At 32.2% G+C, this 26,488-nt stretch overlaps 1 non-coding gene and 1 pseudogene across 1 annotated transcript; one reads left to right on the forward strand and one right to left on the reverse strand.

The window, feature by feature from the left end:
• The first annotated feature begins 427 nt into the window (after positions 1 to 427).
• On the forward strand, positions 428 to 534 carry LOC121211710 (small nucleolar RNA R71). Its single transcript, XR_005906929.1, has one exon. It is a non-coding gene; the product is annotated as a small nucleolar RNA R71 (small nucleolar RNA).
• Positions 535 to 4,906: 4,372 nt separating this feature from the next.
• On the reverse strand, positions 4,907 to 8,241 carry LOC107919534 (uncharacterized; annotated as a pseudogene).
• Between the last annotated feature and the right edge of the window lie 18,247 nt (positions 8,242 to 26,488).

Raw genomic sequence — 26,488 nt, forward strand, 5'->3', positions numbered from 1 at the left:
ATTATAAGTGTTACTATATGGATTATTCTGAGGTCTAGAATTATTACCCATATAGTTGATCTGTTCGTTCTCTGTGCTAAGGTTGTAGGATGGATATTCTATGTAGTTCATTCCTCCTCCATTTGCATCATACTGCATTACCAGATGTACCTGCATAGAAACACATAACCCATCAATCCTTTTATTTAAGAGCTCTACCTGGTTTGATAACATGGTGACCGCGTCGAGGTTGAAAACACCGGCTACTTTATTAGGCTTTGTCCTCATGACTTGTCACTGATAGTTATTCAGTGACATCTCCTCTATGAACTCATAAGCCTCCTCAGGTGTTTTATTATTTATGGTATCACCAGCGGCTGTATCGATCATCTGCCTAGTTGAGGGGTTCAAACCATTATGAAAAGTCTGAACTTGTAACCATAGAGGTAACCCATGGTGAGGGCACATTCTCAATAAGTCCTTATACCTCTCCCATGCATCATATAAAGTCTCTAAATCCATTTGCACGAAGGAGGAGATATCATTCCTCAACTTAGCTGTCTTAGCTGGTGGGAAATATTTCAATAAAAACTTCTCGGTCATTTTATCCCAAGTAGTGATGGAACCTTGTGGTAGGGAGTTCAACGACTGCTTAGCCTTATTTCTCAATGAGAAGGGGAATAATCGTAGGCGAATGGCGTCATCAGAAACGCCATTTATCTTAAAAGTATCACAGAACTCTAAGAAATTGGTCAAATGAGTATTTGGGTCTTCATCCTACAAACCATCAAACTGAACAAACTGTTGAATCATTTGTATAGTGTTAGGTTTCAGTTCAAAATTATTTGCAGCAATGGCAGGTCTAACAATACTCGATTCAGCCCCAATGAGAGCAGGCTTAGCATAATCGTACATAGTACGAGGAGCAGGATTTTGATTTACAAAATTCGTGGCAACCATAGGAGGTAGCGGATTATTCAGATTTTTAGCCATCTCCTTGGTATTATTGGTATCATCCTTGTGCTCTTCCTCTATATATTGTAAACTTCGCCTTATTTCTCTATGATTTCTACAAGCTGTGCTTTCAATTTCACTGTTAAAAAGTAGAGGTCCTGACAGGTTTCTTCTAGTCATAAACTACAAGAACCTACCAGAAGCAAACAAAAGCAAAATTAGTAATTAAAAATAAAACTAAAACAAAAATAAAATGCAATAAAATAAAAAATGGCTAAATTAATAAAAATCAAGTGTTCCTAATATCTTAGTCCCCAGCAACGGCGCCAAAAACTTGATGATCGTTTTATGGTTCACTAAACTAGACTACGATCATGAAAAACGCAAGCGCACCTATTGAATGGTAGTATAGCTATGGTGAGTCCAGAATATCGTATCCACAAGGATTAAAAGTACTAGGATTAACTATCTTTCTATTATTTAGCCTAGAATAGAATGGATTTTGTTTTAATCTAAATTTAACTAAACTAATTAACTAATAAACACGACAGAGAGTGAAGAAAATAATCGAATAAACCAATAATAAAGACAATACCCAAGGAAGAATCCACATAGACCTCACTTATTATTCTGACTCTGAATCAAATGATTTATTCACTTGTCTTGATCCGTAAAAATCCCTAAATTATGTTAATATCTCTTTCGAGACTAAAAACAACTGACTCTAGGTTGATTAATTGAAATTTCTTTCTAATTAAAACTCCTATTTTCGCATTAACTCTATCTATGGATTCCCTTATTAGATATGACTCTAATCCGGCAGATTTATGTTGCCCTACTTCTAAGGTTGCATGTAACTCTGCTTAATTATGGTAGATCTACTCTTAAACAGGGACTTTTGCTCCACTGATTAAGCACATTAAACTTGGAATAATATCCTGAAAATATTAAAACAAGAATTAAGAACACATAATTAAGAACAAGAACAAGTATTTATCATTAAATTCAGAACATTAAATAATAGGATCTGTCTTAGGTTTCATCTTCCCTAGGTAGCTAGGGAATTTAGTTCATAATATAAAAGGAAGACATCTCAAATTTAGAAAAACAACAAGACATGAAAAACCCAAATAAACTTCGAGAGAAATTTGAATAGAGATCTTCAATCTTGACGTGGATCTGCTTCTGAGACGATTCCAACAGCTTCCTTCGAGTAATTTCTACTTTTTGCTCTGCGTTCCCCCTTAGGTCTTTTTCTAGTATGTATTTATAGACTTTTGAATGCTCAGAAACCCTAAAAATTAGCTTTTTCTGCGTGTTTGGAAAATAGGGAGCGATATCGACATGGGCTGGCACATGGGCGCATGGCATGCCCGTGTATATCCTGAAAACTCCGATTTTGGCCCCTTTTTCGCTCCTTTTGCTTCCAAATGCTCTCCTAAGTATAAAAACATGAATTTAAGGGATTAGGAGCATTAAAATCTCTGATTTACATCATTAATCATCCATAAACACATTAAGAATAGGATTAAAATATGTTACATTTATGGTTTATCATATGTATTATAATGTATTTGTTACTGAGCCCCATTTAAACTGTATAGATTCATTGTATACGAGTTACATGTTATTGGGATTACCGTTTTGGTTGAGCTCCTGCATTTGTTGCGGACTCACCACAGCTCGTATGAGCTTACCGATATATCAGCTCGTATGAGCTTACTGTTCAGCTCAATAGAGCTTACTGTTCAGCTCAATAGAGCTTACTGTTCAGCTCGATAGTGCTTACCATTTTAGTTCATTAGAGCTTACTGTTCATTAGCTCAAGAGGAGCTTACCGATCATGGCTTGAAAGAGCATATACAATAATGAATTTACGGATTACTGACGTTGTTCACTCGAGTATCCTTTGAATTTCTAATAGTTTCAACAGGGCTAAATACTATTTATACGAATAAGTTACGGGTTATAAGTGTTATTAATTTTATATGATATGTGAATTTGGAATGATACAAAGTATTATATTAATGGATGGTTTCATGTATTTGTAAAATGACTAACATGTGATGTATACTTGTGATTAGGTGTTAGTTAATTGAATTGTTGGCATTTTTAATGTTGCTTTAATTATGTATAATGGTAAGTTTAATTTTGAATTATGCGGGCTTACTAAGCTATAAAGCTTACTCTGTTTCCTTTTCTATGTTTTGTAGAGGCTCGCTAGCTCGCTAGTTTCGGACAAGTCGGAGTTGCACATCACACTATCAAATTTTCGGTTGGTATTTTAAACTTGTGAATATGTGTAAATATGGCATGTATAGGCTAGTTTAAATGATGTTAGTTATGTTACTTGATATCAAGGCTTTGGTATGTTTTGTGTATAAGTTAGGCCATGCGATTTGGCTTATTTTGGTACTTTGTTTTAGTTGAATTATGTGTTCAATTATGGTATGTTTTGGCAAGGTAATGTTTGGATGAAAATATGCAAGTGAGGTATTGATATGTAGTTGTTAAATGAATGGATTATGCAAGATGTTAAATAGGTATCTGGGCGTGTAATTGTTAGGTTTGATATGGCAAATAATGTGTATTGAAATGGTTATCTTGGCTGCCTATTGAGTTGTATAAATGTGGTCATTTATGCTTGTGAAAGCTTGTGTTTTTTTAGGATGGCAAAATAGCTTTACAAATAGCCTATTTTTGTCCACACGAGCAGAGACACGGGCGTGTGTCTCAGAAGTGTGCGACACACGTCATGCTCACGGCCGTATGTCCCCTGGGGTACCCTTTCGAATTAAAGTCAGTATACCCTATAGGTTTGACACGGCCTAGACACATGATGTGTCTACTGGCTGTGTGTGGTACACAGGCTGGCACACAAGCGCGTGGCCAATCGTGTGACCTAAGTCAGTAACCTCCCTAATTTTCCCACGGCCTGGCACACGGGCGTGTCCTCGGTCGTATGGTGCAAGTCAGTATGTATGCCCTATTTTCACACGGCCTGTGACACGGGCATGTCTGGTGACCGTGTGAGGCACATGGCCTGTTCACACAGGCGTGTGACATTTGAAATGTTGAAATTTTTCTAAGTTTCCAAAGTTTTAATATATTATCGATTTAGTCCCGAATACATGATTAAAGCTTTGTATGCTTGATTTAGGTAAATATTGAATATGAATGAATGATGGTTACTGAAATGAAATGATAATTGATAAATAATTATTCTGAATTGAGTTACAAGTCTGATAATGCCTCTTAACCTATTCCGACGATGTTTACGGGTTAGGGGTGTTACAAGGCATGGATTTAGTTACATATAGTCACTTTGGTTCTATGTTAACATAATTAATGGACGAGATTTTTTGGAATACCTTTTGGATATGATAGTAAAATTTTAAGCTCATAAGGTTATATAATGACATGTAATTATAGAGTAATTAGTATATATATGTGACCCAAGTGGGAGATTGTTGGAAAATATGGACATCACATATATAATAATGGTAATTACATGTTATTATTTACTATCATGATATGTTAACCCAAATTAAAAGTGATCTAATTTAATTAAATTTTTATTGGTCTTTAATTATTAAATATAGTATGGGTCAAATATGTGTAGATACTCTAGTAATTGAGTTCTAATCAAATTCTAATTAATGATGGGCTAATTAGAAATTAGAACTAATATGACAAGGTTATAAATATTAAGGTTATGGTCCCCAAATTACACACAATATATCTTTTCTAATATCCCACCATTAGGAAAGAGAGAGCAGATATTCTTTGAATTTCTTGTGTGCTAATTTGGAAGATCAAATCCCTAAGATCCGGTAAAACTTCAAGGAATTCATGGATTCATATACGCTTCCTCATCTAGTTTTGTTCTTGATTTATTCTTGATGATTTGACATGACAGATCTTGGTTTATTAAGTTTTATTTCAGATTTATTTTACAAATCTAACAATGATATCAATTGGTGTCCGACCAATAAATATCCATTTCGCCCCAATTTTCTTCAGGAACTCCAAGAGCTTTCCAAACTACTTTCGAGGCGTCAAAGATGTTGTTAGGACAAGAAGGCTAGTAATCATGCACCGAATCACATCCCATCGTAGAATCACATTCGTCCACAACCTTAGCTTTCACGTTTTTTCCATTGCCATGGATACTGATATACTTCAAACACCTATTTTTTGTGGTTAAACCATCCAGTCGAAAGTGCCACCACAGGGTCATCATCTGAGTGGTAATGGTTGTCACATTCTGACGGTCCGCCACCATCCCCGCCAGGTTTAAAGCTGTTAATTGTCAACTTCGCTTTTGTATGGCTCGACACAGGCGGTGAACATTTATACGTTGTGTAAAGCTTTCCTTCTATACAACAATCAAAGTCATTTTCGTGGTTGCATTTCCCCGGCAAAGGCTTTTTCCCTTTAAGCTTGCTACTGGGTTTGCATGTATCTGCTTCAACAATGGAACAATATGTAATAATTAAAATGAAGCAAATGAAAAGGAAAATAGTGGAAAATCCCTTGATAATATTCATATTGAATTTCTTTTGTTAACTCTTTGTTAATTGGTGCCAAAGAACATGAAGATGTGAAATCAGCCCTCACAATTTTATAAAAAGTATCGGATAAGGTAAACAATGTGTCACAAAAGGTTAAAATTTGCCACATTTACGTAGCTGGAATCATAACAAAGTTAAAACATCAAAAAATCATCATTGGACAAAGCAATATGTGTTGGAAACTAAACGCATAATCTGAAATTTAGTCATTAATGTTTATATTTTCTATTAATTTGGTTCTTTTTATTTTTTATTTAGTTAAATTTGGTCTTTGACATTTGAAAATGTATCAATTTTAACCATCAACTTTTTGAAAAAAATAGTCAAATTGATGTTTTTTTAATAGAAATACTAACTAAAATGTTAAATTTTTTTTAACATAGTAGTTTGTATGGCAATTCACATGTACTTCATGATTATATTTTTGAATTTTTATGAATTTTTATGGTTTTGATTTATTTTTTTATTTTTATAATTTAATAAAAAAATGTAAACATTAAAACCTAAATTTATTATTATGCTGAAATAAACTATTTTGGCCTCTATTTAATAATTGTTAAATTCATTAAGCATAATGACTTATTTGGCCCTCTAACTTTACAGAAAGGACATTTTAACTCTCCATTTAATTTTTCGCCTCTTTTAGTCATTGAACTTGCAATGTTTGGATGAAAAAGTTTAGGTTTGTTAACTTTGTTGACGTGGCATCCGCAATATTTAAAATATATTTTTTATTATTTTTATACTTTTTTGAATTTTTTATATTTTAAAAATAATTAATTATTAACATGGCATCCGCATGGCAATCCACGTGAATGTCACATTTGGAAAGTTAGTAGATGTTAGCTTTTCTATCCATTTTCAGGTGATTTGACAAACATCGCAAGTTTAAGAGTTAAAAGAGGCGAAAAATTAAATGGAAGACAAATGACTTTTTTGGTAAAGTTAGAGGGGCAAATAAGTCATGATGTGCCATTATTATATGTGTATTATCATGTCAGCTTATTACTTCCATGTATTACTCACTAGAAATGCAGCTAATGAATTATCAACTGTTATTTACATTGAGATTGAATTTCAAAATTCATAAAATTATGGGGACTTACAATGATTCAATTGGATAAAATAGACTAAATCTACAACTATACGCATAGTCTAGGACTAGTAATTGAACTTAACCAAACGGATTTAACTGTTACTATTTGAATCAAAACTAAACTTTCAAATTTTGAAAAAAAAATAGAGAGACTAAAATTCACCAATTCGAAAAATTTAAAAACTAAAATTAATCAAATAAAAGTACGGAAACTAAATCGACAACTTCCGTAGTCAAAATTATATTGATGGCTCTGTATCCAACAATGTTGAACAATATTCCTATAAGTAACGAGGCTGTAATCTTGATTTCTGTGTTTAAACTTGCAATTATGTTTTAAATTATAAGAAGGTGAAAACGATAAGATTAGAATCTGACTAAGCATATATTAATCAAATTGAAATTGTCCATAAGGTAAGTACATAAGTATTGACATCTTGGTTTACATATTTTAAAAATACTTCTTGTTAGATCTAAATCGACATACCAATTGTGAAAACTAAGCTTATGGGAAGGATATAATTGAGACAATACAAATATTTTGAGAACTCAATTAAAATATTTGAATATTTAAAAATCAATTTAAAATCTGAAAGATAGTTTGAGAATGTTTGGTGCAATTTACCCTTAATGCTTTAACATCATACAAAGCATACAATGGATGACTCTTACATTAATATTAATATAACTTAAAACACACAAGAAAAGTTTATTTTAATACAATATAGACATTAAAATTATAATTGAAGAGATCAATTAATATCCGACCAGTAAATATTCATTTCACTTAATCACTTCCGGGAACTCCAAAAGCCTTTTAAATTGCTTTCAAATTAAAACATCAATAATGTTGTTAAGACAAGGAGACTAATAATCATATTTCAAATGACATCCCATCATAAAATCACATTCATCACTGACTTTATTGCTTTGTACTTTGGACTTCAAAATATCAATCATATATTGGAACATGAAATTAGGATAAATTTGTGACACTTTGGACTTCCAGGACATAGTATTATTGCTTTTAACATATTATCAAATATACAACGTATGTTGTATGACTTTTACATGAGTGTTGATTTTAACATTAACCCAAATCACATATTAAATCTTTATTCAATTGCAAATGGAAATTAAAAATATGATTCAAAAATCAATTGGCATCTGACCAGTAGATATCTATTAAGCCCCAATCACTTTCAGGAACTCCAAGAGCTTTCCAAACTGCTTTTGAGGCATCAACAATGTTGTTGGGACAAGGACGCTGATAACCATGCTCTGAATCACACCCCTTCGCAGAATCACATTCATCCACAACCTTAGCCTTCACACTTTTTCCATTTCCATGGATTGTTATATACTTCAAACACCTCTTTTTATTGTTAAACCACCCAGTCGAAAGTGCCACCACAGGTTCATCATCCGAGTGGTAACGGTTGTCGCATTCCGACCTTCTCCACCAGCAGCAAAGCTGTTAATTGTCAATTTTCCTTTTGTATGGCTCGACACAGGCGGTGAACATTTATACGTTGTATAAAACTTTCCGTCTTCACAACAATTAGAATCGCATTGCCCTGGCGGAAGCTTTTTCCCTCTCAGCTTGCCACTGGGTTTGCAAGTATCTGCTTCAACCATGAAACAATCTGTAATAATTAAAACAAAGCAAATGAAAAGGAAAATAGTGGGAAATCCCTTGATAATATTCATATTGAATTTCTTTTGTTAAATCTCTGTTGATTGGTGCCAAAGAACATGAAGATGTGGGGGTTTATATAGAAAAGCAGCCCTCACACTTTTAAAGTAATTTTATTGAAAGTATCGGAAGAAGGTGAACAATGTGGCACAAAAGGTTAAATTTTGCCAGATTTACGTGGCTGGAATCATAACAATGTTGGGAGATAGAGCATCTCAGCTTCTGTTTAAAATCATTGTAGAGAGCCGTAAGCATCCTTTATATATTTCTCAAGGTTATTTAGAACTAAGATATCCTTTACATCTATTTTATTGTTCATGCTAGGATTGGTGATTGTTCTTTTTCAGTGATGAGTACGAAAATTTTTTTGAGAGGCAGAATTAAATTGTATATATTTTACGATAATAAAAATATAATTTTATTATTTTGATAGTTTATATATTTATAATTGTTAAAAGAGTAAATTATTTTTTTATCATTTTTGGGGTTAAAATATAATTTTACCATTACTAATTTAAAATTTTATAAATTATAAAAAATTTAAATAATTTTTTTTTCATTTTAAGAGGATCGAGGCACCTGCCAACCTCCTAACTTTGCTATTACTCCTCACAACAACATTATCTTCGAAACTGAATTTTTTTCTTAATATTCAAAATGGCCCATTACAAGAATCTTTAAACAAATAGGAAATGTATTAACCTAAAAATTAGGTGAATACTGAATAGACAGCTCTTATATTTTTGGTAAAATTTGAATTTTAACCCTTGTTTTTTCTATTTAAAAGTTTTAGTCCAATCGTTGAAACAGTTGATTTTTTTTTTAGAATTTGCTTTTTATCATGCATACATACTGACTTGTTTATAAAATTAGTAAAATTTCAGGGGTGTATTAATAACAAATTTTGATAGAAAAATATTTATCAGCGTCAACTATTAAATTAAAATTTTTAAATTGTAAAAAAGTAAGAGAATTAAATATTTAAAATTTTAAGTGTCAAATTTATACGAAATGACATCATATTTTGACCTAAAACTTATATTGGTTCTAAATACAGCAATGTTGAACAATATACCACGACATATTATAAGTAACTAGGAAATAGCTCACTTTTTTTAAACAAAATTTTAAAAAATAAATTGATTTTGAGGAGCAGGATGCTACGTGGGTGATAGTGTGTCCTGCTGAACACATTCAATCTAACAAGGTATGCTTTCGGCCTCGTTGCATCTATGCAAAACAAATTTTTAAAAAAAAATTAATTAATTTTCAACTGTTGGATGCCAACAGCTAAAAATTCAAGACTCCTGATTTTTTTAACTATTTGCCCAACGGCAAAATGAATTTTAAGTGAAAAAAATTAAAAGCAACGGTAGAAAAAATTCCCCAAGGTCCCTAAATCCCCTCGAAACTATTTTTTTAAAAAGGTCGATTTTTATTTTGAAAATGAAAATCGAAAATGGGAGTCGCCATTAATCCTTTTTATATGAGGTGTAATTGGATCACCTCGTAATTTAATCTTTTTAATAAAATGTTTGATTTATTAGAACAACGATTTTGGTCTACGAAGTTTAGAGAAATGGGTTCAGAAATCGGTTACGCACGAGGAAGGGTTAGCATCCTCGTAACGCCCAAAATTGATACCTAATTGATTAATTTATGCCTTAGTGTCGAAAGTTGAAAATTTGAAAATAATTTAAAAATAGAATCATTCTTTATTAATGTTTTTTTTAGTTAAAATCGCTTGGATAAATCAAAACGTGCGTTTAAGACTTTCTCGTCCCGAAGTAGCAAAATATCACTTCCGGTAAATTAGGACACAACACCTTGAACCTTTGAGAATGAGCTTGCCTTTATTTTTATTTTTTTTAAATCTTATGTATTTTGATTTTAAAAGGATATTCGGTTATTTGAGTTCAACGAGAGAATCGAAACTTGTAACACCCCTAACCCGTATTTGTCGCCGGAACAAGGTTTCGGAGCATTACTCGGATTTACATATCATTTAGCAAAAATTTTCGTTAAATACTTACCGATTCAATGCATCCTATAGATAAATATATTATCATTCAATCAATAGCTTGGCACTTGTCTTAGCAAATCAACATTGTTAGTATACTTACACATATTTTATATAAAGTCAATATTGATATACTTATTTTATCAATACGTCACACTTGAGTTTAATAATTGTCTCCACCTACATAATTTTATTGTATCAATAAATCAAAGATAATCATATATCTGCATGTCATGAAATATATCATTCTCTTACCGTTTAAAATCATTTTTTTCATTATATTAAAATTTCATGTACCGTAATTTCCATATATTTCACGTATATTTATTCTAATAATAATTCATATCAAACTTAACATAAATCAAATTCTATATGCACATACTTTCCACACCATGTGTCCATATAACATGTACAAATCATTATATATATACTTCAAGCATATATGGTAATAATTCATTTCGTATTCATATTGTTTCATATTATACGAATGTACTAATATTTCACATTCAATCCAATATAACATACAATTTAACATATTTTCATGCTCAATTATGATACACAAATTTACCTGAAAAAAATTGCAAAAATAACCATATTTAGGGGCATTTTGGTAATTTTTCATTTTCTCCAATTTTCATCCGATCTTGATCTAAATTGATAATTCCATTCAATTTATTAATTTAGACAATAAGTCAATTCATTTCCTTCAAATTGGTCATTTTTATATCCTTACAAAATTACCCCTAAAATTTTACTTTTATTCAATTTAGTCTCTGAGCCTAAAATATACAAATTAGCCATGCTAGCTGAATATTCATACATATTTTCCTCCTCCTCTCCATTCCTCCTCCTTAATTTATATAACATGCTACAAGTAACATTATCAATACTTTCACTATTCACTTATATGTATATTCAAAACTGTCCATTTGTGTCATAGTCACTAAATTATTTATATCTTGAGCTACAGACCTCAAAATTAAGATCAGATAATTTTCCCTAAAACTAGACTTACATATCTTCTTACCATAAAATTTTTAGAATTTTTGGCTTAGCCAATAAGTACATTTTATTCTTTAAAGTCACTTCTATTCTACTGTCTGACAGTTCTGACCCTTCTTTACTAAAAATTAATTATCTCCTTGTACAGGATTCAAATGATGTTCTCGTTTGTTTCTTTTGAAAATAGACTCATTTAGGATTATAAACATATAAATTTAAGCCCCTAATTATTTTTATCCAATTTTTTATGATTTTCCGAAAACAGAGCAGGGAAACCCGAAATCATACTGATCTTGTCTCACAAAATTTATCATATTTCATGATTTACAATTTCATTCCTTACACCGTTTCTTCTATAAGAAACTAGCCTCAATAAGCTTTAATTTCATGTTTTATTCAACTTCCACAATTTTTGGTGATTTTTCAAAGTTAGCCTACTGCTACTGTCCAAAACTATTTTAGTGCAAGATATTATTTACCATGTTTATAACACCCTTATTCCCTTTCGCTACAATATTTCTCATCACTTTCTCCTATTTCCCTTCACTAACTCATTAAAATCATAGAACCTTATATAAGAAGACTCTACTATAACATTATTTCCATGTTTTCTTAATAATAACAAACTTAAAAATATATTGAAATATTGATGTACTTACCTTGTTCTATTGATTCTAATCTTTAATTTGATTTTCTCTCTCCTTCAGCTTCTATTCCTTGAATCCAATTTGATATTCTAACTCCCCATAGTCTCCTTAACATTTTTCTCCCTTGGTAGCTATGGAAATTCTTTTGATTTCTAGGTGAAAATGGTGAATTTTTGGTAGAAAAACTAAATTGTAAAGAATGAAAAGTTTCTTTCTTCTCTTCTCTTCTTCTTAACGTGAATACATGGAAAATGGATGAGAATTTCATCATCTTTCTTTCTTTATATATACTAATAAAATAATAATAAAATAATAAAATATTATATAAAAAATCAAATTAAAATATTAATAACTAATATTTAATTAATTAATTAATCTAAAATATCTCCAACATCATCATTACTTTCTAGATTTCTCTCTCTTCCAATTGACCATTTTACCCTTAGTGATCTTTTAAAATTTCATTATTGAGTCATCACTTAATTTTGGTAAAATTATAATTTAGTCCCTTATAATTCTTCACCTATTCAATTTGGTCCTAATTCATCAATTTTTCCTTGGTTTCTAGATCCTTCGACCCTTAAAATATTTGCACTATTAGCCCTTCAACTTTTTCATATTTACACTCTAATCCTTCAAAGTTTGAGTATTTACTCTTGGGCCACAGAACTTTTCTCACTTCTACAATTTAGTCTTTTCTTGAATCAATATGTCATAATATACTTCCCAGTGACATAACTCAATTTTCCTTTACTTGTCACTTTATTTCCTTATTTTACTATATTAAGAGTAATATCTTACTGTATAAATTTTCGGGGTGTTACAAAACCCCATGAGTTCGGGTACAATTTCTCGAAACTCTAAACACGGAATATTGTCTTTATTTCCAAAAGTTTTTGAATAAATACACATGTAATGTTTAAAACTATGCATATTTATTTTATTTGGATTATAGTGTAAAGAATAAATATTTAAACACGGCTAAAGACATTATTGGAACAATAATAGAATGATAACACGAATAAGCGAAATGACGATATATCTATAATAATGAGACAACAAATAAGCAATGACAATAATCAATTAAATCTAATGTTAATTAAACAATAAAAAAGATAATAATAAAAGAAAGTGGAATATGCATGATAAAAATAATAGATATGAATGTATCAAAAAAGGGAATAAATAAGTAACGAGGAAAAAAATAATATAATAAAAATAATAATAAGATTTGTGCAAATGAAAGAATATAAACAGTTTAATTTTAAATGTAAAAAAAATAAACAAATAAGTGAATGAATAAATAAAAGTAAATAAGTAAAATAAATATATATAATTTAAATTTAAGTATTTTAAAAGGTAATGAACAAATAAATATAATAGGTATAAATAATATTAAGTTTAGGTGATTGAAAAGTAAAGAATAATATATGTCGAAACCATTTTCGAAATCGAGTTTTGGAAAATGGGAATCGATTTTAAAAAAACGAAAACGGGAGTCGCCACCAATCTTTTTAGGTGTGATTGGATCACCTTTAAAACATTTTGTTTTAAAATCATTAGTTTTGGTCCACGAAATAAAAGAACGGATTCGGGATTCGGTTACGTACGAGGAAGGATTAGCACCATCGTAAATCCCAAAAATTGGTACCTAATTGATTATCAAATGTCTTTAATGTCGGAAATTTAAAAAATTTTAAGATGTAATCCTCTTTAAAATTCTTTGATTTTGAAAATTTGGGTTCACTCGTATCGAAACATTGACACTAAGTTAACCTTTTGGAAATCCCTATCTCGAAACGACAAATCGCCACATCCAATAAGTTAGGACACAACGCTTTGAAATTCCAAGACAGTTGCTCGTATTTGAAAATCTTAAAAACTTAGAAGGGTACTTGACTATTCAAACTTAACGAGGAAAGTTGCAACTCAATAAGTTAGGGCACTACTTTTCGAAATTTCCAAACACCAAGCATTGCATTTATATTTTTTCGAAAATTTTTGGAGCCTTGTCTTTTTAAAGATGATGTATGGAGAAGTGTACTACATTATAAATCATAATAATATATTATTGTACTAGGTAAATAAAAAAATGAATTCTACGATAAAAAGAATAATATATATAAAGCAAAAAGAATGCAAACAAAGATATATGTATGGCATGTATTGAAAATGAATAAACAAAGTATATAAACATATGGAATAATATTTAAATGATGCATGATATAAAAACATAATCAAATAATGTATGGTATACCAATAGAAGAAATATAGTGTCAATTTGCATATAATTATAATAAAAATAAACTTAACACATACATGATACATACAATATAAAACATATAAAAAAAGTAATTGATTGCTAACAAAATATACATACAATTAAAAACAAGACGTTTCATAACCATTTTAAAATAGTATATAATATATAATATAATAACATAGTAACAAGAATAAAAGAATAATAATTATATAATAATATATTGGTTTGAAAGTATGTAAGAGATTTCATAATATAACAATATTAGTTTAAAATGAAATAATATATAGTGAATAAATATAAAAAAATGAAATGTGCATATAATGTGAGTTAAAAATATGATTTAATAATAATTTACATTTTTAAAATAATATATATATATAATATAAACATAAATAATATAATTTGTGATACATGATATATATAAAAAACAATAACATAAAAAATAAAACATAATAAAGATTATATAATAAAATGTAATATAAACATATAAGAAAAATAATAGATATAATATAAAGTAACATATAAAACAATATATATATAATTAATAAATATAATATATGTGAAAATATAATAATATATAAAGAAATGTAAAATAATATTTAAGAGAAATAATACATAATAAGTAATAATCATATATAATTAAAATAATACTTATAATAAAATAATTTTATAATATATAATATAAAATTAAAATTAAAATAAAGAAAATAATAAAATATATATATAGAATAATAAATATAGGACTAAATTTAGAGTTTAACAAAATTACAAGAAGAATTTCAAAGAAACAAAACTGAATTGAGGCCCTATTTAGAACGCGCGTAAAATTAGAGGGACTCACTGGGCAAAATACCCTATTCCCAAAACGGCCATGTTTCTCAGAATATAATTTAACAACTGTCAGGGCCTAATTAAAACTAAAATAAAATAATAGGGCCAAATCATAAATGAAATAAAGTTTAATTGTAAACGCAAAAGGGGTAGGAGGACTGATTGGGAAATTAACCCAATTTTAAAAAATGTGCGGATCCTCCCCGGGTAATCGGGTCAACACGCAGATCCTGGGGGTCGCAGAACGACGCCGTTTCGTTCAAGCTATATAAGCTACCTTCTCAGCTTAAAATTCATTTGAACCCCGATTTTTAAAAAAAACTAAAAAAATTCTCTCTGAAAGAGAAAGAGAGGAAGGGAGCTCCGGTTCTGGCCTTCGTACGCCACGCGCCGGTCCACGCGCCGCCCTAAGGGCCACTGTATATGAAGATCGGAGGGTTTAAAAATCCTCGTCTCTCAAGATCCAAAACAGGTAGTTCTTCTCCTTTTCAAATACCCTTAGTATTTTGCTAAACAGTTCATATATATGGGCAAAAAAAAATAGAGAACAAGTCACTCGATTATCACCTTTGAAACTATTTGTATTCGTTTTTTTTATTTCTGTAGATCTGTGTCCTCGTTACAAGGGTTACAAAGGCTTTTTTATAGCCTACTGATTTGTTACATAAGGAAAGAAATCTCTGATTTCTTGTATCTTTGACTGATGTGCTGTGATTTCCTTGCCATTTTCTACTCTACTTTTTCGCATATTTGCTGTTTGTTTCCTTTTCTTGCAGGCAATCGAGCGAGGGATCCGGCAGTGACCATGCTGGTGTAGACGCGTGCACTGATCACGGTGCTGATGGAGCCTTGGTGATGGTCATGACGTAATTTGGGGCAAGACCAAGGGACGACCGATGATCGGGGCATTGATGAGCATTGAAGCCCCTTGGGACAACTCATTAAACAGTGGCCTCGATTTGAGGGTTGCCAGACACTCCCCGAAGCTTCCAGAAATGTTTGCGGCGCCACAGTATTCAGGAAACCCTAGGGTTTCCCTGTTTCTCTTAAGTCTGTTGGGCCTTTTGGGCTGTTTTGTTTTGGGTCAAGGTCTATAATGTAATGGGTGAGGTCTGACTTAAGCTAGCAGGGATAATGAGTCTGATGGGCTGCTGGGTGTAACGGGTCTTATTTGGGTTTGGGTTTAGCTTAGGGGTATTAGGTATTGGTTTGGCTATTGGGTTATACCCGGATATGGGTTTTTGTATTTGGGCTTTGGGTAGCAACAGTAGGCCTGGACTTTCAATGGACTTTTTAATAAATGTTTAGTTATTTATCTAATTTTTCTTTATTTAAACCCGGTCAAATTTGGGCTATTACAATATATATATAAGACAAATCATATTAGATTTAAGTATTAAAATAGTAGAAGAATGATAAGCAAATAAATAAATAGATATATCAAATTAGGTACTTCTTTTTTTTGAAAAAAAATAAATAAACAAATTTAATTAAATAAAGGACTTAATTGAAATTCAAATGGAATTAAAGGTATAAATCCTATTAAAATAAATAATAAAACCTAAATAACGACCTAAATGGAATGCGCGCAAACATAAAGGGACCAACTGGGAAATTATCCCCTATCCCCAAAGCGACACCGTTCAAGTATTTGCCTTCTAAAATGGTCCAAGGACTAAATTGAAACAAAAATGAAAGTTCGTGGCGAAAATCAAAAAAAGAAAATAGGACAGGACCACATTGAAACCAGCCTCAAAAGCGGAAGGACTAAGGGCGAAAATAACCCATTTGCCCAAGAACACGCGGATCCTAAGCGGTTCGGGTCAGGTCAGTTTGATCTAGCTCAAAACGACGTCGTTTTGGTGCTAAGGCAATGGACCAAAACGACGTTGTTTCTGATCCTTATAAAAGTCAAAGTTTCCCAAAAAAATTCCATTCCAACCTTCAAAAAAAATTTGGAAAAACTCTCCCCCTCTCTCTTAAAGCCCTCAGATCCGGCCTTGGCTCTGGCCATCGGTCGCCGCGCCAACCGCCGGTCACTGACGTCAGTGCCGCCGTCTACGGCGCCCGAAAAACTGAAAAGTTTCCTCTTTTCTCCGGCACAGTTTCTTAGCCCTGAATAAGCTCTGACGACGACGATAAAGGTAAAAAAAAGCCTCATTTTTTAGTTTTATTATTTTTTGAAAAGACAAATAACAAAAACAAAAAAAATTACTCTCTTTTTAAATCTGACTTCTCTTTTTAAAATTTCGAAAGAACGAAAAAAAAAGGCTACCTTTTTTTAACTTGATTTTTTGTATTTTTTCTCGTTTTTTTGTATTCAATTCTTTCTGTAAAAAATACATGGACTGATGCGGCTTTTTATAGCCATTTACATATATGATTTGCTACTGTTTGCTATTGTTTGTTTTCAATTCTACCACTGTTTCTGCTACTGTTCTTCATTTTGCTTGTTTGCAGGTGTTGACGGAGGGGAGCTTCAGGCAGCGTGCGTGTTGGAGCAAGAGTACGATGCACATGAGAGCAGTGGCGCCAAAAACCCTATGGTTTCTAGCTTTCTGAAATTTTTTAGTATGTTGGCCCTGTTGGGCCTTGTAATTTTGGGTTCATTTTTTTGGGCTTGTAAAAAAAATTGTTAATTATTATTTTATTTGTTTAGTCTGTTTAGGGCCCGGATAAATTGGGCATACTACATATACCCAAACTAATTTCAATGTTTTCTCACTCAATTTCATTAGTTCCAAATTTAATTTTCATTTTCAAAATTCATTTCCTCTTAATTTTCTATTTAAATTCTTAAATAAATTCTAAAATATTTTCTCTCTCACGTAACATAAGGTAATTTACATTTTTAATATGTTTATCTCATACCTAGAGGCTAGAGATCCCAATTCTTTTCAAGTAGCATCTCAAATTAGGTGGGGACAAATTTAAAAATTAGTGGGTGGTTGCCAAGAGCTAAGGCTCTCTGAACTATTTTTTTGATTTAAATAGTATCATGCTTATGGAAGAATAGAAACTTATTTGTTTTTCAATGTTTAACATGGAGTATAACGAAATTCATTAAAATATCGCTTTATTGGGCAAGACAGTACATTGCTATCCAAATGTGGGATCCGTCTAAAAATTTTAATGAGGAGTCAAGACAATTATTAGGAGAAATTTTGGGTTAATAGGTAGGTATAAATAGGATTAGGATTATTTAATGTGATTAATTTTTTTCACCAAAAAAAAATTATTAATAGGATTAAGTTGTTTGCATCTATCATTATAGGGTCGAAATATATTATTTTTATGTTAGATAAATTATTAATTTAGTGGTATTTTAATAATATTATAAAGTTTTAAACTATTTCATTGTTAAATTAATTTATTATATTCAATTTGATAAACATTATAGATTTTAAAAATGTTAACGTCACTGATTACTTTGGATCTCACATATATATTTAGTGTTCAATTACAAATGGTAAAAAAATATTCTTATATTTTTCATATTTGTTAATATCATTATTAAGTTGTTGAAATTTATTTAGTATTTTGGTTGAGTTTTGTGTTTATATAATTTGGATGAAGATTGAATTATTGAAACATATATACACATTTTAAGTACGAGAGCACCAAGTGTTATAGAACGGTAATTGAATGAGGCGGGATTCTTACATGCGTCCCGTATGCTTGATAGAACTAAGTTGGAGCTTACACTTATCAATGCTTTTCTAGAGAAATTGAGACTTGAAACACGCACATTCCGTCTTTAAGAAATACTTGTTAACCAAATTCAAACAACAACACCAAATTTACTTACTTGAACTAATTTAGTTTATTGGGTTGATTTTCCAATTTCAATTTTTTAACATCAACAATCTTCTCCTCAGAATGCAAATCTTTTGCTTGAAATTTAACTATGAAATGCTCTCCATATAATCTTCATTTTATAGGAAAACTCTACCACAAGAAATGAAACATTTTTCAAAATGTTGGAAAAGACCAAACATGACTCACAAATCAGATTTAAAAGTTTTTCTTTCCAAGGTTCTTGATATTATTGTGACATGAAGAATCAGTATTGGAAAAGATGAGATGAACTGCAAATGTCATCTTAGGATTCTCGGATTTTTAGAAAATTATTAAACTTTTTTCTCTATTTTATCAAATTTCAATGAACAGTCATTGTAGTAGGCCAATTTGCCTGGCTGAAACAGAAACCAAATAAAAATAATAAAACCAAAAAAAATAATAAATCAAAAGTCCAATTACAAAATATGTTGGCCCAATTTTACAAATTACAAAACCCAAAAAATTAAAAAAAAAACCCTAATGGCTTGATAGGCCCAGCACCTAAATTAGTTTCAGCAAAGCTGAAATCCTAGCTAGCCTTTAGCGCAGCGCCTCCTTGCTGCCACCCACATGCCTCGTCAGCTTGTCCAACTCCCGAGGCTCGGATCATCCTATTCCTTTGCACCAAAATGGGAGGCCTCACCCGTTGGCCTTCCCCCTATGCAAACAGACCAAAAGAAGAATGGAAGCAACAACACGCAAAGACAAACAGAAAAGAAACAAACAAAAAAGAACTATCATGTATTCAGCTATATAGCCACAAGAACTTCAATGTATATTTTTTACAGAGATTTTTCAATGCAAAAAAATAGACATTCGGGAATACAAAAAAAATAGTGATTCAAAGCAAAAATAACAACAAAGCAGATTGAAGAAGAGAAAAAAAACAAGCTAATGAGCCAAGGTTTTTGATTTTGTTTTCTTTTTATTTTCTCTTTTGAAACCATTTATATATACATATATTTTTTTATTCCTTTAAAAAAAATTTATATATATTTAAAAGATTTTTAAAAAAGGAGAAAAAAAATACCTGAGGGTCTGACCACCCTACACGGTGGTCGCCGGCGATAGACCACGGCGGCGAAATGACCGACCCTTAGGCCAAAGTTTGGGTTAACCCAGAACAAAGGGGAGCCCTCTTCTGTTTTTTTTAACTCTGGGAAAAAATGAAAATTTAAAAAAAAAATTGGACTTTTATAAGAGCCTGAAACGACGTCGTTTTAGGCCATGCATTTAAGCGTTAAAACGGCGTTGTTTTCCCAGGATCCATGTGTTGACCCGACCCGCCAGAGGGGTCTGCGTGTTTTTTCTTTTGGTGCTAATTGCACTGCAAGTCCTTCTACTTTTTTATGGTTTTGCAATTAAGTTTCTTTTATTTCTAATTTTGCCCTGGAATTTTTCTTTGATTTCATTTTAGTCCCGTGTAAAGTGCTGCGTTTTGGAGGGTGGGGATATTTTCCCCTTTAATCCCTCCTTGTTATTCGTGCACTCGATTCAGTCATTTTCTCTTTTATTTATTTTCAGATTTGCCCCAAACTTCTATTTTAAGTTCAATTTAGTCATTTTTAGTTATTTTTGTTATCTTATTATTAAATTAATTTATCTAATATTTCTATTATTATTATTGTTATTATTACTACTGTAAAGATTTTAACCCAATTAAGTAACGAACAAGAAAATAGCAGAATAAATTGAGAAATTGAACACACAAATTTAACGTGGAAAAACCCCTCCAAAGAGGATAAAAAACCACGGGCAAAGATAATTTTACTATAATGGCAAAAGAACGAAGAGTACAAAAGATGGAGATAAAAACTAAACCCCGAAAATCCGAAAACAAAGAACCCACAAAACGTAAACACAAAATTCTCTAAATGTGTTATGAGTTCTAATCTCTAATGGGTGTATTTTTTAAAGTTGTAAAAAAACCTATTTATAGGCTAAATTCATAGATCAAATAATAATAAAATAATCTAAACTAATCAGTGTTTGATTGAAACAAGTAAACAGAGTTTAACTGAAAGACTATTTTTCAAATTTGACTGAAAATAGGATTCATATTTAACAATTACCATTATTATTACTATTACTATTATTTTTATTACTATTATTACTATTTTTGTTATTATTATTACTATTGTATTATTACTATTACTATTATTATTATTATTATATTTTCTTTCTTTTTGTATTTACCTATATGTTATTATTATATTAAATAATTTAATATTATTTTTTAGTACATTTATTTTTTTAAAATTAAATTTAGTTTTTTATTTGTTCATTTACTTTTCTTTTTATTTTATTTTATATACAATTGGCTTGTTTTATTATTTTATTATTATTTACCCTTTTTTTATTTTTGCTCTTATATCATTATTTATGTTATCGCATTCATTATTATTCTATTATGCAAATTAGTACCGTGATTACTATTCTTTATATTGTATCAAGCATTTTATGTCGTTATCTCTACAAATTCATGTCACATTAATTTTTGCCCGATACATAAAATTTCGTTTTTTTTAATAAGCAATCTTTTGTATTTTGGAATTCGAAAGGTGGGTTTCGATTTTCTCGATGAATCTAAATAAACGAACATTTCTTGAAGCATGAATTTTAAATATTCTCGGGTATTAAGAAAAGATTTTATTCTAACTTACGAATATGATTTCTTTCTAAAACTGAGATAATCCAATATCTTTTAAAAATAAATAATTTTCGGTGTTTATTCTCGTTTCGGGAATTTAAAATATTGTGTCCTAACTTACGAGACATAATTTTTTTCCTCGATTAACGTGAAATACACTCTTTTTCTCAAAAAAATTTCAATTAAGCATTAATTTAACGATGGATCGTATTTTTCTTCGAAGTTCTCAATTTTTGACACTAAGACACCAATTAATCAACTAGGTACGTAATCGACTCCCGAACCCATCTTTCTGAATTTCGTGGACCAAAATCGTTGTTTAAATAAATCAAACCGTTTATTAAAAACAACCACTTTTACGAGGTGACTCGATCTCACCTCATCAAAAAGGATTGGTGGCGACTTCCATTTTTATTCGTTTTCATTTTCAAAATCAAGTCAACTCCGTTTTTCAAAAAAATGGTTTCGACAGCTTAGCGACTCCACTGGGGACCAAATAAGAGAGTCAAGCCACGAGTTGATTACTTTTTGTCTTTTTGCCGAAAACTGATAATTTGGTTTAAATCTACAATCCTTTTGGTCACATTTCATTTTTGTGGTTTTCATTTTGATATGTTTGCTTTATTAGTTCGAGTATTTTGGTATATTTCTACATATTGCATTGCATGACCTCTCGGTTATACCCTTTTAAGTGAGAGCGAGAAACTAATCCTTCGTGAGGTCTTCACCTCCGTATAGGATTACCTATGTCTTCGTGAGATTTTTCTCTGAACTAAACTCGGTTCGTATGAGCCTATAATGGGTGAAGATTGAGGAATCTACCGGTTCAGGTACCCTTACTATTAGAACCGAACCACATACAGTGATCCATAAGAGCCCATCCTAGGTAGAGCCGTACCGAACCATTAGTGGTTACCCGATAGGCGTTTTATTATTTCTTGCTTACTTTATTCTTTTATAAAATATACTGACTTGTTTTGCTTTGATTATGATTGCATGACATCTCTATCATAAAAAAAGGTATCGATTCACATTCGATCACTAAATAGAGAGCTTGCCATGGAGAATGAATTTTTTGATAAAGTGGAGGATAATGCGGCCGTCCGGATATGGTCAGAGAAAACACAATTAGAGAAAGGTGATAGTTTGGCGGAGAGGTACACATCAGAATTATAGGACTTCACCCGTATCAACGTGACACAAAACAATCTCCAAGAATTGAAAGAAATATGGGTCCATTGGGATGATGAGATCAAGCAGCTCTTTTACTGTAATTATGGAGATCTGCTCTATCTACTCGACATCAAGGTGGACAAACATTTTTTTCGAGCTCTGGCTCAATTTAGAATCCCGCCTACAGTTGTTTCACCTTTGGGAATGTGGATTTCGTGCCCACGTGGAGGAGTATACATCCCTGCTTCGTTGTCCAAAGATTCAAGCTGACAAGGTCAATTCTAGAGCTGTTAATGTCCCGACTTTTGTGAAGAAGTTAATGAATATCACGGAAATGAGTGAACAGTGGGTTGCAGCTCGGATCAAGCAAAAGGGAGATAGTAAATGTATTCCCTTGAAAAGTTTACGAGATCTGATTTTGCACACCCGGATGTGAAGAAAAGGGTTGATGTTTTTTCTTTAAGTATTTACGGACTGATGGTTTTTCCTAAGGCGTTGGGGCACGTAGATGAGGCGGTTTCAGATTTGTTTGACCGAATTGATAAGAGAGTCACTCCTGTTCTCGCAATTTTGGCCGAAACATTCAGATCCTTGAATGCATGCAGGAGGGCGAGGGAAGGAAGATTCACAGGATGCGCACAACTATTGCTAGTTTGGTTCCACAGTCGTTTCTGAAAAGTAGACAAAGTTTCCTATCGGGTTTTCTCTGACAACTACTCATCATTAAAAGAAATAGCGGCTACATCGAGGAGGGACGACATTTCAGAGGAAACATGGATAGCGATCCTCCAAAATCTCCAAGAAGAGGACGTCGAATGGAGAGCCCCTTGGATGGTTCCCGATGAGATTCTATACCGGCATGGGAACTTTGACTGGGTCCTTCTGCTTGGGATTTGGGGAGCTGTCGGATATTCTCCCTTAATGGTGTTAAGGCAATACAGATCGAAACAGTTCGTACCGGTGACACAAGAGCTAGCTCAGTGTGAGTTTTCATATAATGGTGATAACTACAAGAAAAAGATTCGAGAAATGTCTAATACTTGGAACCAGACTCGCCGGATGAAAAGATTAGTTGTAGGTCCGATGGTGACCTCCGAGTATAATGAGTGGTGAAGTAGAAAAATCAATGACAACATCTCCGGGTCGAATTAAGAAGGTGCTCGATCAATGCAACAATTTTTGCAAATGGTCCCCTCTGAGCTAGAAATCATAAAACAGGATTTCAAAAAGAGAAATTCAGAGTTAGGAAAGAAAATAGAACAACTGGAGGAGGAAAAAATACATTAAAGATTAGTTGTTGGTGTTCAGAAACTAGAGACTGAGAAATTAAGAAAGGGAAAGAATAAGGCCGAAGAAGATTTGGATAGTTTAAAAACGGATTATAAGAAGTTATGTTTATCGATGAGAACCGTCGGATTAGGAAAAACGTCAGAGCAATGGCGACAAGAGATTCAAGAAGAAAAGACCAGAGCCGATCAATGGGAGAGAAAATTCCAAGATGCTCAAGTTCAAAAAGAGGCCCTAGAAAAGAGCTTGTCAGAAAGCCGAAATAAAAAAATCGAATTAAAGGCTAGAATAGTAGAACTAGAAAAGTTGCTTCATCAGTATCATAGTCGCAACTCTGTAATTGAGCTGAAGGCAATCTTAAATAAGATTGAAGAGCTGAAAAGGAAGATAGAAGAACTCAGGACTGCATTACAAAACTGCAAACTCTGGGTTGAACTTCTTGAAGCAAATGATGAACGTTGGCAAGAGCAACTCCACTGTTCTCAGGATCAAGTTAAGGACAGAGATTATATTATGGGTGAAGCTGTGGCTCAGATACGAGAGGTGGCCGATCATTTACAAACCTTGGCAGTTCAAGCTGACATGCTGAGTGTGAAGTATGAATTAGAATCGGACCGGGGTCTAAAGTTAGCTTGGCTTCTTAGGAAAGTTAAAACTTTTAGCATCAGGGCAAAGCTATATATGTAATTTATTTTATGTAAAGAATTTTGTTTTCTAGTAAAGTTATTTTAAATGGAATTAAATCAGAGTCGATGCTTTTTTTGCATTCATCCCATGCATTTTCATTACATTATATCATATGCATTAAATTTCATGAAAGGACACTAATTAAAATAAAATTATTTCAGCTAACCTAGAAACCAACAAGAGTCAACCAACCGAACATCGTTATAGTACTCGCGCCAAAACCAAAGAAATGGACCAAAGATTGGAACAATTCCAAAAAGAGATGCAAGACCAATTACAAACACAACTGCAAGAACAATTAGCGAAAGTACAACAAGAGATGAGAGATCAGATACTAGAATCCCAAAGAAACATGATGAGCCAATTGGCGCAATTACTGATTGGAGAACGTGAAAAAGAGAAGAGCATTGCAGTCAATTCAGAGGTTGATAATGAGAATCCTATTTATCCCCCGAGTCTTACCCCGATAAATACTCAGGCATAGCTAGAGGTGTATCTATGAAGGGTACCCGTTACAATCAGACCCCAACAGTATCAAACCGGTACCTCGACACCAGTGAACTACCAAACAGGCTCAAGTTCCAATCCCAAGAATAGCCCAACCAATCTCATTGTTCCTGATCTAAATGATATGGCAGAAATGGAAAAAACAAAAGTGGAACTGCTAAAACAACTTGAAGATCGTTGCAGGTGGTTAGAAGAAAAATTCAGAGTGATGGAAAATGCTGACTACCATTGTGGAATTGATGCTAAGGACCCGAGTTTGGTCCCAGATTTAGTTCTCCCACCAAAGTTTAAAGCTCCGGAGTTTGAAAAATATAACAGGACTAGTTGTCCTGAAGCTCACATTACGATGTTCTGTCGAAGGATGACAGGATATGTTAATAACGATCAACTTCTGATCCATTGCTTCCAGGACAGTCTTATCGGGTCTGCCACTAAATGGTACAATCAACTGAGCTATACCAAGATTAATTCGTGGAAAATCTGGCACAAGCTTTTATGAAGCAGTACAGTCATGTAACGGACATGACACCCAATAGAATCACATTACAGAATATGGAAAAGAAGCAAAATGAGAGCTTCAGGCAATACGCCCAGCAGTGGAGAGAGGTAGCCACACAAGTCCAACCACCCCTCCTAAAAAAAGAAACTATAATACTTTTTATCAATACTTCAAAAGCCCCGTTCATCAATAATATGATGGGAAGCGCTACTAAGAGCTTCTTAGATATAGTAATGTCTGGTAAAATGCTCGAAAATATGGTGAGAAGTGGTAAGATAGATGCGGGGAAAAACTCCAAAAGATCAGCCCTGAGGAAGAACGAGCACGAGGTAAACAATGCAAGCACATATAGCAAAAGTTATTCTAAACTGATCACTATAGCTCAACCAAGGACAGTAGTTACTGGCCATCAGGACCCTCCAAGGCAAGATTCCAATACAAGGCCAAACATGGAAAGACTCTAGCTTACGCCCATCTCAATAACATATAGGGAACTGTACCAAAGTCTCTTCGATGCACATGTGGTATCCCCATTCTATCTGAAACCCATACAACCTCCATTCCCTAAATGGTATGACGCAAACACTCAATGTGAGTACCATGCGGGAATAATAGGGCAGTTGATCGAGAACTGCACTATGTTTAAAAAGTTAATTGAAAGATTCATTAAGATAGGGATCGTAAAGTTCGATGACCCATCAGGACCTAACGTAGCAGGGAATCTGTTACCCAATCATTCTGATAAAGGGGTAAATACGATAATCAAAAATGGGGGTAAGAGAA

Source organism: Gossypium hirsutum, chromosome A12 (assembly GCF_007990345.1).
Source record: "Gossypium hirsutum isolate 1008001.06 chromosome A12, Gossypium_hirsutum_v2.1, whole genome shotgun sequence".
Lineage (NCBI taxonomy): Eukaryota > Viridiplantae > Streptophyta > Magnoliopsida > Malvales > Malvaceae > Gossypium > Gossypium hirsutum.